The sequence below is a fragment of the Lemur catta genome, chromosome 5, assembly GCF_020740605.2.
Source record: "Lemur catta isolate mLemCat1 chromosome 5, mLemCat1.pri, whole genome shotgun sequence".
Lineage (NCBI taxonomy): Eukaryota > Metazoa > Chordata > Mammalia > Primates > Lemuridae > Lemur > Lemur catta.
Genome location: NC_059132.1, coordinates 49324315 through 49341611, shown reverse-complemented (window position 1 = coordinate 49341611; position 17297 = coordinate 49324315).

The following is a 17297-nucleotide window of genomic DNA, read 5'->3' as shown; positions in this document are numbered from 1 at the left end:
TAGACTGTTCTATTGAATACTGAGACCTGTAGTAATGTTTGTAAGATAAATAGGCCCAACCGTGATGTACCTCTGACCTCAATCCAAAATGGAGTTACCTGGCCTGAATGGGAGTTGAATCTGTAGCCATCTTCTAAGAAGCTCAATATATCTGACACAGTGAAATAATGAAATATCATCAGGAACACTGTCTCAAATAAAACTGATAAATTTTCAACATAGAGCAATTTTAAAATGTTGATTTTATAACAAATCCCATTTGCAGTGAAATTCTAATTATTTAACATTGGCTTAATCCATTATATACTCATGGAACTCTTATGTTCCATATTTAAGATAATAAGATGAAAGTGCCACTTAATTATTTGACTAGAAGCCAGCCATTTTATAGAAGGCTCTGAGGAGTCCTTCCCCACCCCCATGTCCCAAAGGATGCTGCACCCACACGTTCCTTTCTTCCTGTCTCTAACTCTTCACTCCCTAACTTTGATTCCTTCTCCCACTGAAACCTCATCTCCATTCCCTGTCTGAGATACTGGGCTTTAGTTCTATGGCACCATTGTCTCTCAAACTGGAATGGTACTACCTGTGAAAGAAAACTGTGTAGGAAGTTTAAAACACTGTAGTTCAAGAGACCATTAGCTGTGAGGAACTCTAAGGAATGTGGACTTAGACTTTAAAGATAGTATACCCATTTTGAGCAGATGTACTTGTAAACAATATTATGGAAGTTGAGTTCAGTGACCTCTCATAAAAATAAAAGTAAAGGCTCAATATTAGGCATTTGAATAGTTATTACATAACTTTCCTCTTTTGTGACAAATCAGTTATGAATGCTTGCTTGAGTTCAGTGCTCAGAGAGAAAAGGAAGAGGGAGAGAAAGTAATTGATGTTTTCATTTCTATTTCAACTTTGAAAAGATAATTTGCATAAGATAAGGACATTGACCACAATTTTGGTTCACACTTAGTGAGTCCAGATGGAGATAAACATATTTAGAGCATTCCTAATATTTCATTTCTAATAATTCTTTTGACTCATGGATCCCTTTGGAAATCAAGTGAAGTTTATGGGTCTCCCATGTTTTTAAACATATGAAATAACATAAAAAATAATTCTTTGTAAATGTAGGTAACGTATTAACAACTAACAGTCTTTATCATCTCAAAGTTTTGGTAAGTACATACACTTTTTTGATATCTTCAATAATTTGAATATAATATAAAAGATTATGGTTTCTTTGGGTAATGAAGTCACCTAGAATCACCAATATTATTGTGTTTCATTGCTTACACTTAACATTGAAGGAAATGCTAAATTTCAGTTACAGGATAGTAAAAATAAAGATATATATATTTTTCTTTTCCAAGTTAATCACACTCCCCCCACTGAATCTGTGTATAGACTCCTTAGGGTTTGGTGAGTCCTAGTTTAAGACCCCTGAGTTAAGGTAAGTTTGCAGCTTTAAATTGCCTGTGAAATGAATTGATTCATACTTCATATTAATGTCAAGAAGAGTCATTAGTTATAAACTTTGAGCAAAAGTCTAAAATCGACAGTAACAACAAACAGCAAAAACCCCATTGATGCCCACCATGAATAAACTAGCAATCATAGAGAGGCTTAGTCTCAGGATAGAGGAGGCTGTATGCATTAGGCTTCAAAAAGGATTTTGGGAAGCTTGCCAGTTTAAGTTTAGGGCACTTCCATATTTGACTAGAGTAGAAACAACTGTAGAAAATTTATAGACTTATTATAGACTGATTAGATGAGCCAGGTACTATTTGTGCTTAATCCTACGTTCTTTTTTTCTACTGTTCCTCCAAGTGAAATTTTTTCTTTGGTTAATTTTCTGTGTAATGTTAGCTATGCCAATTACATGGGAAAGGGCAAGTTACTTAAACATTCAGCTCATCAGTTTTCTCTTGCGTAAAATGAATGGGTTAAGCTAAATGATCTTTAAGTTGGATTATAGTAGAAAGAGAATTAGTTTTGAAGTTAAACATTAGTTAAAATCCCCATTGCAACACTATTAAATAAAATATGATTTAAGAAAGTTGAGACCCAGTTCATTACAGAGTTGTTACGAGGATAAAGTAAGATAATGCAACGTTATGTTAATATGATCTTACCTTAATGTTTCTATAAGGCATACAGTCAGCACTAAATATTAATGTGACTTCATATGCAGACACTGATATGCCTGGACTACAAATGCCCGCTTCATGTGTATGAAATCCTAATTGTTATTTTCAAATAACTGCTTGTTATTGAAAGTACTATGAACATTATGGTGCAAAATGCTTGCATAGTTTACAGAAGAAAAACGACCAACATTTCTCCAAATTGCTTACATCAGAAATGATGGAGTATAGGATATAAAGCAGAGAATATTAAAGAACATGAAGCAGTTTGATAACATGGTCAGATTTTCAGTAATTTCCAATAGATTTCTAGGCCAGGGACACATAAAAAAAATGACAAGGTGTGCTCAGCTTGCTGTGCAAACAACACACAAAGCTCCCTGTGGTGGGCACCAGCACACAGGGCGAGGGAGGCTGCTCCCCTCCCACCCCCCCCACCCCGGTCCAGGGATCATCCTCACCTCCACACACTCACAAGCTAGCTCTGGCCCTTCCAGGGCATAGCAGCTGAGCCACTTCTCTCATATACACAAAATGGTTTGATAATGATGAATTGTCAAGCAAATAGGACAGGGCACATCACATTCTGCTTTTTAAAATAGTGGTTCACCAGTTAAAGCTATTCTTTAACAAAATTCACAGTGGGATCCTAAATGAGAGAATTCCTCCAAGTTCTAATTTATTTCAATAGTGCCGTGGACTGCATTTTGTCCCCTTTAAATTGTATGTTGAAGCCCTAACCTGCAATGTGATAGTACTTGATGATGGGACATAATTAAGTTTAGTTGAGTTCATGAGGGTGAGGCCCTCGTGATGCAGTTAGTGCCCTTATAAGAAAAGGAAGAGACACTAGAGCTCCCTCTGCCATGTGAGGACACAGGGAAAAGACAAAAGTCTGCAGGCCAGAAAGACAGCCCTTACCTGACTGCGACCATGCTGATGCCCTGATATTGGACTTTCAACTTTCAGAACTGTGAGAAAATTAATAATCTGCTGTTTAAGCCATCCAGTTTATGCTATTTTGTTATGGCAGCCCAAGCTGACTAATGCAAGTGATAAGGTAATAGGGGTAAAGAGTGTGCCACACGAAAGAGACATTCTATGTAACCTGTAAAATTTTGCATGCTTTGAGATGAAAGGAAGTATTTGCAGGGATTTAAAGTCTATGTTAATTTGCATTGCTATTATCTTCCTCTCCATGTGTAGTAGACAAAATATAGGCCCCTCAAAGTATTCACACACTAATCCCTGGAACCTGTGAATTTGTTACCTTACATGGCAAAAGGGATTTTATAGATGTCATTAAATTAGAGAACCTGAGATGGGGAGATTATCCTGGATTATCCAAGTGACCCCAAATATAATCATAAAGGCCCTTATAAGAGTGAGGCTAAAGGGTGAGAGCCAGGAAATGAGATGTGATAATGGAAGTAGAGGTGGGTGGGGGAGAGGGAGAGAGAGGGAGAAGGAAGGGAACGGGAGCGAGAGAGACACAGAGAGAAAAGATGTCATGATGCTGCCTTCAAAGCTGGAGGAGAGGCCAAGAGACAAGAATGCAGGAAATTGGAAAAGGGGAGGAAATGAACTCTCCCCTGGAGCCTCCAGAAGAAATACAACCTTGCCAACACATTGCTTTTAGGATTTCCACCTCCAGGCCTGGAAGATCAAACATTTCTGTTGTTTCAATCCACTAAGTTTTTCATATTTTTTTTACAATAACAATAGGAAACTAATACACTATATTATCTAAGTAAATACATTTTTACATAACTGTTTTTTTTTTCTTCTGGGCATAACGTGTGAGCTATAGTATTGAACCAAACAGAAATATATTTGAATATTGAATTTACCATGTGTGCTAATAGAGTCCCAATACAGAAGTACAATCACTCACCTTCGAGAAGAGTCATAGGAAAATAGTTGAGGAATGATGCTTTATCCATCGTTTATATTAAAATGTTGTAAAATATCAGGAATATCTTAAAAATATAACTAGTAAAATATTTCGTGTTCAAAACCCTTCCCCCATGATGCTGATGCTTCACTTTTAAAGAGAGAGAGTTTGGAAAGTGCCCGATCGTGGAGTGGGGACTTGAAGTGGGGGGTGTAAGAAAGGGCATCACACTGTTGTGGTCACCCAGGCTCTTGGCTTTACCACTTGCTAGGACCTTGAAAAACCAACTACCTCCTCCGTGCCTCAGCTTTCTCAAAATTGGGGGTACTAATACTGTCTACTTCATAAGATTAGTGTAAATGATTAAGAGAGGGAATGTATATAAAATACTAAGAACAGTACTTGGCACATAAAAATCACTCTGAAAACACTAGCTATTAGTGTTATTATGATGATTATCACCATTATTATTTCCACTAAACTAAATAAATGCCCCAGAAACCTAAGAGCTCTTCCATTACCGCAGTGATTGCTGAAGCAGTGCAGTGGCCCTCAGTGAGCAACTACTCTCCTGCATCTGGCTGACGGCCGGCAGGACTTCACCAACTGGCACTCACAGTCCTGCTGGTTATGCTATTGCCACACACCGGTCACTCTAGGAAATTATTCCTCCATTTCCATGGTTCAGTTTCCAACAATGTAGGATCACTAAAAATATATTTCAGAAAGAGTGAGTTGCTCGAATGCTTTTGGATTTTAAACTTTTATTGGCTGTATTAGGATCACGTTTGGGCTTCTTAGTTGGCTAGTCAGAGTCTTACACTAACAAAGAGTGAGGCCCTTTAAATCTGTTTTGTGCATTGTCCTGTATATTCAACCTAAAAAAAATTTCTTATCAGAACCTAGTATTAATCATGTCATAAGTGAGTTTAACAGGTTACATAGATATTTCCTTTATTAAAGACAAAAATCTCAATATTATATTAACTTTGTGAAACTATCTTCTGAATTTTGTTAGTAAATATCCAGTAACCAGAGCACATTTGTTAAGCTTTCAGTAAATAATTGAATTCATTTTAATATAAAATGATTGGAAAACATATAGAAACATTTACATATGTACATATGTTTATGAACATATCAAGTATATAGCTTACATCTATTTATACATATAAACATATATAATATTCATTTAATATTTTCAAAGCATGAAAGAAAACCAAAAATTGCATTTATACAGCATAGCTACATGGGATTTGAATTATCCACATACATGTTGGGATATGAATTCATATGTCTGCAGTGGTCATTAAGAAGACAATTCCAATATTCTATCAGAGATGGAAATTGACAACTTCTTAGACTATAGCTCTAAAGTGTTTCAGTATTGCATAGATGTAATAAGATATCGCATGGTAATTGCAATGTATACTATAAATATATAACTACCTAAATAATTCAGTAGCCAAGTATAATCCACTACAGAACATGATCTTGTTGAAGTCCTTGAACACAAATGCAAACCATTTGTAATCTCTCATATTTCCTAATTTATAGTATTAATTAAATATCACACCTTATTTGAATATCCATTATTTTACCATCTAATTACACTTTTTAATTAATTTATTTTTTTCTTCAAAGTTATACATATTATCTCCCCACTACAGTATATAGCTTAACAACTCATTCATCTGTAAAAACACTGCACATACTAGGTATGAGGTCTCCGGACATTTTTTTTTTTTCCGATTACTTGAATGTGTTATTGAGTCTGTGGTAACAGGCTTAATTTTACTATGCTCTAGCTAATTTCCTACATAGTCCAGGTGAAAATACAACTCATTTGTTCCATCACAGGCTAAAGAAGCCACAAGATATATCATGATGAAGCTAACATATTCTATTCAATAATTTCAGCCTGAAGCTTTGAGTTTTATTGACAAGATATCAGCATCATTTTTCAATATGTATAGAATATTTAGTGGGCTTAATTCCTTCACAAATTCAATAAACATTTATAGGTGATCTCAAAAGTGCAGCACTGTTTCAGTTATTGGAAATATAAATAACTATTTTATTTGCCAAATTTTATAATGAGAAAAATGCAAAAGTGATTTTCAGATTGAACATTTTTTCAGTGGCTTATTATTGCATTAGCACATAATCAGTCTTAAGAAGAACATTATGAAACCTTGTTTTCCTATCTTTGACATGCCTTATGCAGAGTTTACTTAAAATATCTGCATTTGCTATGAGGGGGTAAATAAAAGACAGGGCTTTTTATACTCTGTTATGCAGACTCTAGGCATAACAGAGGAAGAATTTTCAGAGGTAGGGAAACCACTGAATGAGTGGGAAAAGGTGAGAAATGAAGTGATATTACCTGGCATCATGTTGCTGTAGAGCAGACTGTGCCCAACGTCTTACGCTTTATAGGTGCCACCTGCCTTTCCTGATTATTCTTGGCACCAGACGGTTGGACTGGAATTGTCCATTGTGCCCTCTCGTAATGATAGAAAAGGTTATTTAAATCAGGACTACTTGTTTTTTTTTTATAACAAGAAATTTCCTTAGGAATTACTAAAACATTAGAGCCACATGTAGTTTGTGAAGTGATTAACTGAATCAGAAATACATATAGTATATATAAAAATATACATAGCATATAAAATGATTCTGATTCATCTTCTGTCCTTCTCACATGAAAATTGATGTAATTCTTAGCTTATCATGCACAATTGGTATCCATATCTTCTTTTCACCAGAATCTGGTTTGGTATCATTTTCAATACTCTCTTGCATTTACATCGCCTATGTCCCAAATGGTTAGCTTTGGAAAGACTGATATCAGCACAAACTTCAGAACTTCAGAGAAGTCTTAATTTATGTAGTCTTATAATGTTAAAATTCCAAAACAAAAAAAACTTGATTCAAATCTTTATCAATTACTGATATAATACTAGCTAAGCCCGTTACTACCAGCTACTGACTTAGTCCAGGCAATAACATAGGAGGGTAAGTGCTCGTTTCCCGTAGACTTCTTGTGGAAATTATGGCGAACCTCCCCATTGCTTTAACTGAAAAGTGTGCCGTCTATGATACATCACTGAGTTTTGTCTTTTCATTTGAAATTTGATTTGTGCTGGGGCAGTAAGATAGATTCTATAGTTTATTTGAGCTTTGGATCTGAAAAAAACTATCGCCAGTTTCCCCCCATACTATCTTTGACTCTGCGGTACACACTGATTTCTAGCAGCAAAAATCTCTCCCAGATACTGCAGTTGGAGGAGTCTAGGAGTTCATTCTTCAACTGTTTCATTCTCATGCCTCTCTGGTATTTAATTCTAAGCATTTACCATTGTATCTTATATGATAAGGTGATGAGTGTGTATACAAGTTATTCAAAAAGAATTCCTTAATTAGATACATTTTTTAAAGAAGATAAAACATCAAAGTTTATTACCTTAAAACATACATACCCTATTCCTTCTTCTAGCAAAAAGTAATTGCTCTTAGATACACAGACATAGACATATGGAGGAATAGATAGACAGATTAACAAATAGATAATATTATTTTATCTGCCCCTTAAACCTAAGTTGATTATTTTGTTTCATGAAAAAGAAATTTAAAAAAATGTTCTATCATGTAGATATGAATAAAACTGAGGTTTTTTTTTTTTTCAGTAAAAAGGGGAATGCTTTTCCTCTTCATTGCTGCTTGAACAGAAACTGAACAAGAGGTTCTAGTAAGGCTATTTGATGTAAATTCTACCATGTTATTAATGAAGTTTCCATTAAGCACCATGTTGCTAAGCTTTGTGTAATGCCAAACATTCATTATCATAGGAAGACTTGCTCTACTGTATAAAATATAGGATTTATTCAAATCAGAACGATAGACCCTATATGGCGATAATATGTATATAGTATCTACCAGAATTAGCATATATAATATTTTGAGAGATACTGATTTTTCATGCTGTAAGTATAAATTACAGGCTGATAGAAAATTTAAAAAAAAAGCCTTTAAATATTTTATGGTTAAAAATAGTAATTAAAAGAGACTAATTTGCTTCCTGCTTTTTAAAAATTAACTCAAAATCATAATGTGATGTGCTATATACCTCTAAGAATTGTGTTTTTATATTACTGTTCCCTTAAGAGTTCACTAACTCTAGACAAATGCTGTATATTTTGTAAACTGCCTTTTGTGTCTCCAAAAATGTCTATTTTCTGAACAGACTGAAAATGCTACTTCCTCTTCTAATGTATCACTCTAAAGTCTGGAGGACAGTGGTGATGAGGTCAAAAGGAGCTTAAAGCAGCAGGATATTTCAATTAACAAGACAAGATAAATATTTGAGTAGCTTTAAAGGTTCATTTCTCATAAAGATTTACATAACTATCATGTTATATAATGACTTAATTTTCCTAATCATCATCTGAAATCCCCTTCAAATTAAATATATATATGTACATATATATATTAGGATATAGATATATTTTATTTGACATATCCTCCCAATGAAACAATTACTTTGGTGAATTTAATGGCCTTCCTCCTAACTGATAGAGCTGTGCAATGTTCACCATTTGGCTATTAAAATATTCTAATTAAATCAGTCACCCTGGTCCCATCTGTTACATACTGATCTCAAGCAGAGAAGCTGTTGGAATCTCTCCAGGGCAGTGAATGTACTTAGTTCCTTTCATGGCTCATTGGATGTCACAAGCAGGAGGACCTTGTTCTTGGTTTGAAATTATAACTAAGGCTTTGGGTATACAATAGTACCAGTGAATGTTACGGAGATTAATTCAGCTCTGTTTTCACACTCTTAGAATGCTTGCAGAGTAAAAACAATCATGGTCCACGTCACTGTTGAGCAGTCTACTCTTCACCTTGATCTAGAAAAGAAACATGAGGAGAATCCCTGAACATTCTACCCTGCTTCTAAGCAGAAGGTGATGGGTCTCAGAGCCTAGGTCTATAGGAACATGAGTAAACCGGTTGGTCTACTAATGAAAGCTAAACCTAATCAGGATCTCAGAGTTCAGTGCCAAAGACAGATTCATAAGTGCAGAAGATCTATTTTTCCCAAAGAGCACAGGACCCACACTATCAGTATTTTCCAACAAATTTACTGGTTTTTAAATTTTAATTTCTTAGAAAATGTTAATGGTGACTCTGGAGGGTAACCCATAGACCTTCATGTGTCTAATCTGCTTGTTAAAATATCATAGTAAAAATGGTCTTAATATATTGATTAGGTGAATTTAGCTGAAAAAGGTAGCACTCTATTTTCATAATTGATAGGTGAGGAAATTGCATTTTTCTCTGCAACTGCTGGTGCTATTTTTCAGCACTAACTACTTGATTCATGAAATGTCAGATATCTTTTGCAAAGAAAAAATTATTTTTATTATTATGTTTTAATAATTAGGTGGGTTAGTCTAGCTGATATGGCTATTCCCCAAAATGCACATCTACACAGGAATAATTGTGAGGAGGCTTCATTATAGAGAGTTGACAATTCAGCTCATACTTCAGATCTTTCTTGGCATTATTCAGGCCATGAAGTATAAATAAATAAACATGTATTTTTATTAAAACAGCAAGCCATATGGCATACCTATATGTATATAAACAAATAGGCACACAATTTTCTCCTTATCTTATTCTTTTTTTAACATTTCAAATATTTGCTTTACCAAAGCTATTCATGCATAAAGTTTAAAGAATCAACTACTTATTTAGTTGATTCAGATTTAAAAATAAAATTCAGTTCCTTTAAGAGGCAACCATTTTTACCTCTTTTATCTTGTTAACAAAAAGTTTAAAAGTTTTTCATAAATTTGTAGAGAACTTTATTTCTTAAGAAAGGAATCACACCTGCAGGCTGGGAAGGAGGCCTCCAGCTGGACTTGGAGGCAGGCACTTCAAAGGAAGAAAGGTGAGGCAGGAATTTATGCTGCAAAAGTTGACCATACATACATATTCAACAGGTTATAGGAGGTGCCGTGAATATACAGGATCGGGGAGTGCACATGCACAGTAAGCAAACAAGTATGTTACATATGTTTCATGTTCACTTTGGGGAAGGAGACTTAACATTTAAATGTACTGCATTAAGCCCTTTTTTGTGAAAAGGTGAAGCAGGGACACCAAGGCACTCAGTGTGAAGCCTCTATAAACTAGCCAGAACCAGTCCATGGTCAGTGGTCTCCTTACCAGGAGAAAGTTACTGAAACCAATTTCTTGTCCAGTGAAAGCTGCAGTTAAGGCTGGCGGAACATTGGAGGTCAGTTAGTGGGGGTCTGGAGGTGAATGAGCAGCAATTGTTTCAATATTGCTTCTCTCCAGGCCAGTGCTTGTTTAGCTGCTGGAGAAAAAGAAAAACCTTGTGGCGGTTGAAATGTAGTATATTCCTTAGGTGCACGGGTACATGACTTAATACTTGCCTGGCATGGCCTTGGGTATTCTTTATGATTTGATATCTTACTGCTACAAGGAGTCTGTTGCATCAGTCTTGTGATCTCTATTTTAACATTAATGCTCATCAGTTGTTGTGTCTAATCTACAAAAGGGAGGGGGTATAACGAGGCATATCTGACCTCCCCTCCCATCATGGCCAGGAATTCAGTTTAGGAAATTTCTCTGGGGTCTCCTTGGCCAACACAGGGTCTGTTCAGTCAGTCGGGGAACTTAGAATTTTATTTTTAGTTCTCAATCTGAATCTTTGGGTATTCACTTCCTTTTATACAAACTACATGCTTGTTCGTATCTATTAACCTTCTATTATGGCTCTTTTTTGCTTGTTGTTTTTTTTTTTCTTTTTCTTCTCCCACACACATGCAACTTCTTCATCCACCCTTTCTCCTGATAAAGTCACATCCTACCTGCCTCTGATCAATACTCAGGGTTAACATGTGCATGACTCTGCATGCTGCCCAGAGCTCATTTGAACTTTACTTGGCCCATTTACTTTCCAGTTCCCCTAAGTCTACCATTTCAATTCTTTCTTCAAATCACCAACACTTCCTACTGAATCTTCACTCACAGCTGACCTTGCTTCCTGTTTTACTGAGAAAATGGATGTAAAAAGGAGAAAACTTCCACAATCTCTCACGTAGAACACCTCTCCCCCATAACCACCATACCCTCTGCCTTCTCTCCACAAATGCACGTGAGGTGTCGGTGATCCTAACTCACGCCCCCCTCCTCCCCCACCCCCCTTGTAACAGGTCCCACTCCCTCTGGCCCACTGTAGGCATTTGCCACAGTAATTCTTTCTTTTCTGCATCTCTACTGGATCCATATTATCAACAAACACTTTCCCTACCATTTTAAAGAACAATTCCCCTCTTAATACATTTAACTTCAGTTCCCACTTTTGACAGCTTCTTTTCCCACCCCCGGCCCCCATTAACACAAATCTTCACAAAGTACCACCTAGACAGATTAGCTGTCTTCAATTAAATTCCTCATATTTTCTCTTGAGCCCTCCTCATCCATGATTTCGTTCTTACTCCATTTGCAAAATCATTCACAAGAAGAATAATTTCCATTCTTCATCTAACTTAAATATCAACATCTGATGTAATCTTGCCCTGGAACATTTTCTTCACTTGGATTCCAAGAAACACCTGGTATATTGACAATTTAAAAAAAAACAAAAAACTTAGTCTCCTTTTCTGATCTTGCCTCACTCCTGTGCCCTCTGAATGTTGGAAAGTCCCAGGACTATCTTCTATCCACATGCAAACCCACCATGATATCACCTAATCTCATAGCTTCCAAATGATATCTCCAGCCTGAATCCTTCCTCAGGATCCCAGAGGGTTATATTTAACTGCTTACTCCACATTTCCACTTGGATGTCCAATTGACATTGTAGCTTACCATGCTTAAAAAATAAAATAAAAAGGAAAAAAAAAAGAAAAACTGCCTTTGCTCCTACTACTGGTAAAAATTTATGTTGGCTTTATTATTGTCTTTTGCCTTTCATTCAATCTAGCAGCCAATCTCATTAACTCTACCTCCAAATTATCCAAAATATAGGATCTAAACTTTCTTTCCACCCTGTCCAAAGCCACTACCTTCCCTCATCTGTAGTCTTGCAAATGCTACTAACTGGCATAGCTGCCTCTGCCTTAGCCTCCTGTTCTCTCTGCCCTTAACACAGCAACCAGATTGAATGATTTTAAATGTAGGATCACGCCATTTCTCTACTCAAGATGTTCCAGTGGTTTCCACTCATATTCTAGTGAAAGCCCAAGTCTATAAATTCCTGAAAAATTAGACAATCTCTTACCTCTCTGTGCTGATCTCTTAACATATTCGTCCTTGTGCATGCCACTCAGTGTGCTCCAGTTCCCTTACTGTTCTGAGGACAAAGAAGGTACAGTCTAGTGATTCTGCAGGGCATTTGAAGAGCCACTGTAAATTTGTAAACTCCTTTTCTTTAATTCTAGGAAATTTCCTTGAATTATCTATTTGATTAGTCTCTCTGGTTTCTCATCTATCCCTTTTAATTCAATTATAGAATTCCTGGAATTATTTTTATTCTAAACTTTTCTCATAGTTTCTATCTTTGTCTTTCTGCTTTACCTACTGGTGAAGTTTTCAATTTTATCTTCCAAAACTTTTATTGAGTTTCATTTCTCCCTTCATGATTTTAATGTTCCAAAGATCACACTTCTGTGATCTGTGTGCATATGGTGTGTGTGTGTGTGTGTGTGTGTGGTTTCAAGATTAATCTTTTTTTTTGCTGGCATATTTTTCACATTTCATACGAGCAATATATTTTCTTATCTCTCCAAGGATATTGATGGTAATGTTTTGAAATTTGCTATTCCCTGGAGAGTCTCTATTTCCTTCATTTAAAAAAAAAATACTTTTGTTTGTTTTTACTTTTATTTTTGTTTTAGAGGCTTTTCTCCATGGGCTTCCTTTGACTCCGCTCAGTTTGAGGTGGCAAACTAAAAACTTGTTTAAATGTTTGATTGTTTTGCCCACTCTGATCTTCTCCAAGTGGTGATTCAGCCAGACCATTTGGTGGGGAACCAATGGTGCCAGTGTCAGCATTGGGAATTCTTCTCTTAGAATTATTACTCCTGTGATCTACAGAGTTCAGCAGGAGGAGGGATTTCAAATATGTATCTGCTTCCCTCCCAACTTTAGTTTTATTCCTCCCCTTTCAACCTCATTCTACATAATTATCATTCTCCATCTTATTTGTAGGGTGACCCAGAAGTACTTATGGTATTTAGAAAACCTGCTGAGAATGATCCATTTTAGATTATCCTGTTGGCTCTCAGTCATAACCTTCCCCCAAGACTCCCCTTTGCCACAGAATTTTGTAATTATGGGTCCATTAAGTCAGTAAATTTATACCACATGCTTTACATCTTCCAAAATGCTGTTGCTTTTTTATCCTCTACTATTTTTATCTTTCCTAATAATTTTGCTTGATGTCTTTTTTTTTAATTTCAAAATATTACAGGGGTACAACTGTTTTGGTTACATGGATTGTTTCTGTACTGCTTGAGCCAAAGCTATAAGTGTGCCCATCACCCAGATAGTGTGCACTTACCCGTTAGGTATGATTTCACCCATCCTCTTTTCCCCCGTTCCCCCCTCCCACCTGCACAATTTCCACTGAGCTTTACTTCCATCTGTGGACATGAGTACTGATTTGTTAGTCCCAATTTAACAGTGAGTACATGTGGTGTTTGTTTTTCCGTTCTTGTAATATTTCACTTAGGAGAATGGTCTCCAGTTTCCCCCAGATTGTTGCAAAAGGTATTAATTCATCTTTTTTTTTCAGACTATTGCAGGAGTACAAATGTTTAGCTTACATATGTTGCCTTTGAACCGCCCAAATCAGAGCTACAAGTGTGCCCAGCCCCCAGACAGTGTGCACCACACCCATTAGGTGTAAATATACCCGTCCCCCTTTTCCCCCTCCCATATGCCCAACACCTGATGAATGTTACTTGCATATGTGCACATAAGTGTTGATCAATTAGTACAAATTTCATGGTGAGTACATATGGTACTTTTTTTCATTTTTGTGATGCTTCACTTCGGAGAATGGGCTCCAGTTCCATCCAGCATAATGCAGAGGTGTTAGTTCATAGTTTTTTGTGGCAAATTAGAACTCTATGGTATACATATATGACATTTTAATAATCCACTCACATATTGATGGGCACTTGGGCTGTTTCCACATCTTTGCAATTGCGAATTGTGCTGCCATAAACATTTGAGTGCAGATTTCTTATTTATAGAATGTCTTTTTTCCTTTGGGAAGATGCCCAGTAGTAAGATTGCTGGATCAAATGGTAGTTCTACTTTAAGTTCTTTGAGATATATTCATATTACTTTGCATAGATTGTAGTATTATGCAGTCCCACCAGCAGTGTATGAGTGTTCCTATGTCTCCGCATCCATGCCAACATTTGTTGTTTTGAGACTTTTTGATAAAGGCCATTCTCACTATTGTTAAGTGATATCTCACTGTGGTTTTGATTTGCATTTCCCTGATGATTAGAGATGTTGAACATTTTTTCATATGTTTGTATTGGTCATTAGTCTATCCTCTTTTGATAAGTTTCTGTTCATGTCCTTTGCCCAATTTTTAATGAGGTGGTTTGATTTTTTCTTTTCCTGAGTTCTATATAGATTCTAGTTATCAACCCCTTATTGCACATACAGCATGAAAATATTTTCTGCCATTCTGTAGGTTGTCTATTCACTCTAATGATAGTTTCTTTGGTTGTACAGAAGCTTTTTAATTTGATCAGGTGCCATTTATTTATTTTTGTTGATGCTATGATTGGTTTTGGGGTCTTCATAAATTCTTTGTCTAGGCTGATGTCCACAGAGTTTTTCCAACATTTTCTTCTAGAATTCTTATAGTTTCGTGCCTTAGGTATAAGTCTGTTATCCACTGTTAGTTGATTTTTGTGAGAGTTGAGAGGTGTGGATCTTGTTTTGGTCTTCTTCATGTGGCTATTCAATTTTCCCAGGACCATTTATTGAATAAGGATTCTTTTCTCTAGTTTATGTTTTTGTCTGCTTTGTCAAAGATCAGATGCCTATATGAGGATGGTTTTATATCTGGGCTTTCAGTCCTGCTCCACTGGTCTATGTCTCTGCTCTTGTGCCAGTACCATGCTGTTTTGGTTACTGTAGCCTTGTAGAATAGCTAAAGTCTGGTGAGTTGATGCTTCTAGATTTGTTCCTTTTGCTTAAGGTTGCTTTGGCTATTTGGACTCTTTCCTGGTTCCAAAGGAAGCATAGAATAGGTCTCTTCATGCTAGCCTTAGAGATGTTTCCAGTGGGAGGAAAAAGAGATGTGCATATCCACCCTCTATTCCAAATACTCCTATATATTGAACACACATGTTATTAGAACCACCATCAAGAAGATCTCATTAACTTTTCCCTACCTGCGGTAGCTGCAGGGTTGATAGCCATCTCAGGAGTGTGTGGAATAGGGACAGTGGATAAGGGCACACATGGGTGTAGCGAAAAGTGGGGGTTCAGGAGGACAGAGCACCTCCAGTTCCCTGTGGTTGCCGTGGATGCAGTTGACCAGGAGTGACCGGAGACCAGCAGTGACCCCGGCTGCCCAGACAGAGCCTGAACCACCCTTGTTGCTGCTGGGAGGAGTGCCCTTCACCATACAGTGCCACCCCCGGAGGGCAGAGACCAGGCTGCTGTTGTGGACGTTCAGTGTCCCTGGGGAGCAGATGGGCCAAGCACCTGAAGCTCATTATCCTTTTTGTTAAATGGTAGAGTGGCAGGGTAGTCCTTTTTCAACTAGGAGAGGGTCCAAGATAGGAGAAACAAGATACAAGAGAAGCCTGGTATATGTTCGTGTTTGTTGACATTGTACATTTTGGGAAATACACTTTCAGGAAGTAGCCTCTAAAACTTTGCTGAACTTTTTAACCTTCCTTTCTGGGTTAGCAGTTGGATTTTTCTTATGTTCTCAACTACTTACTACTCTGTGGGCAAGACAGGGTGACAGCCAGCCTAATATGCTTCATAATCTTCATGCTAGGCATTCAGATGACAATCAATGGGAACCTCTAGAAGGTCAGGAAAATTTTAGTGCAGCTGCCAGCCAACATAATGTTGGGAACACAGACATTGCTGAAAAACTGCATTAGAAGGTTAAAATTCTTTGCTGTGTTGTGACATGGCCTCAAAATCTAACGAAAAAGGCCAAACGTGTCAAATCTACTTGGACTCGACATGTTGTTTGTGAGTTCAGAAGAAAATAAAGACTACTGTGGGGTTAAAAATCAAAGAAGGAATATCCCAACTATACTGGGAAACAAAAACTTTTCAGTATGTTCATGACTGTCAGCTAGAGGGTGCTGAATGGTTTATGAAAGTAGGTGATGACTCACCTGTCACACTAGACAACTTGAGATGGCTTCTCACCAAATAGAACTCTGAAGAACCAATTTACCATGGGAGAAAATTTAAGCCCTGTATAAAGCAGGGCTACATGAGTGAGGGAGCACGATGTGTACTGAACAAAGAAACCTTGAAGAAGTTTGTTGATGCATCCAAAACAAACAAATGCATGCAAAGTTCATCCACTGAACACTGAGAAGAGGTGGGGAGATGTACAGAAATCATAAAGCAGGAGATTCTAGAGATTCCAATGGACAAGAAACTTTCTATCCCTTTGTACTAGAAGATCACTAAATCAAAGGGCATCTAACCAGAACCTTTTGGTATTAGAAGTGTAAATATCCTCCCAAGAGGGTCCTGGTTGCTGTTACGATCCAGCAGGTTCTTTTCACTATGTGTATTCTACAGCTATGTATGAATTAGAATATCTTGTTTGTCTTCTTCATCCATATGGTTATTTATATAGATGTCAGCCTCCCTTTTCTGAGAATATACTAAAGGAAATATGTAAAACACACAAAAAGGAAGATGCAAAGGTAAACTTACGAAACTCTTGGAAGAAAAACATAAATGAACAGAGGTAAAATATCTAACATTGGACTGAAGAAAGACATTTGTGTTTCTGTTTTAGAATACTAGAATCCCAGTAAGGACTGCTTTCTAGGTGAACATTCCATATTTGAAATCTTTCATATGTATGGCTGAAAGCTTCAACTGAAGCTTTAAGTGACCTGTGTACCCTGTTAAAATGTGTTTTGATATAATTTATATATATATGTGTATATGGTTTTATACATACATATACACATATGTGCGTGTGT